We start from the raw sequence: 941 nt of genomic DNA, 5'->3' as shown, positions 1-941 counted from the left end.
GTTATTGAGAGCATTCCATGAGATGATACATGCAACTCGCTTAGTGCAGGGTGTGACGTGCTGTAAGTGTAAGGTCTATCACTGCTACTATTATTCATTGAGCAACTACAGCGTTCAGTCACTAATCTCATGCTGCCTTTATCTGCCCACCCGCACCCAAGGCCACCCTTGTCTCTCCCCCTATGGTTCCTACTGGGCCCTGGCAGCCCTTCCTCAGTCCCTCCCTCCCTCGGATTCCCCCGTAGGGCCTGAAAGCCTTCTGCCACCCTCAGGAATTCCCAAACATCTGCCGTGGAATCTCCTCTGAATATTCTTCTGAATATTTCCTTCTTGTCCTAGGAAACCTGGCTTTCCCCTCAGGAATCTCCTCTGAATATTCTTCTGAATATTTCCTTCTTGTCCTAGGAAACCTGGCTTTCATCCTCCCTCATGCCTCCCAGTGGCTCCTTTTTCCTCCGAGGCCTGTTGAAGTGAGGAAAGGTGAGGTGAAGGACGGGGAGCCACAGGGCATGAGCATGTTCTCCTCCTGCTTCCGCCGCCACTTTTAGGCTATTCTTCTTCTCTCCTCCCTAAAGGACACTAGTTTTGAATCTTGTCACTACACTGTAGCACCCATCACTCGACATCAGCACAGACATCTACCAACCTGCGGGTCACACCTTCTCATCCTTGAGGGCTTTACCCTGGACTCAATGTCACTCTCAATCGGTTTGCCCCATTTTAGTTTGTGGTCATCTAAATATTCACATAATCACCCTGGCCTCCGGTCCCTTGACCTGCTTCTCTAATAACTTTGTCCCCCAGCCTGTCTTGGCCATTCTCTCCCATGGTCATTACCAATGCCTGCAACTCCTCCCTAAACCATCTCAAAGTGTTAGCTGATACCTGACTTCAGTCGTCCTTTGCCCCACTGGGACCACGAACCCCTTTGCTCCCACCAC

Source organism: Pteropus vampyrus, unplaced genomic scaffold, assembly GCF_000151845.1.
Source record: "Pteropus vampyrus isolate Shadow unplaced genomic scaffold, Pvam_2.0 Scaffold185, whole genome shotgun sequence".
Classification (NCBI taxonomy): Eukaryota; Metazoa; Chordata; class Mammalia; order Chiroptera; family Pteropodidae; genus Pteropus; species Pteropus vampyrus.
Note: the sequence above shows the minus strand (reverse complement) of the source record.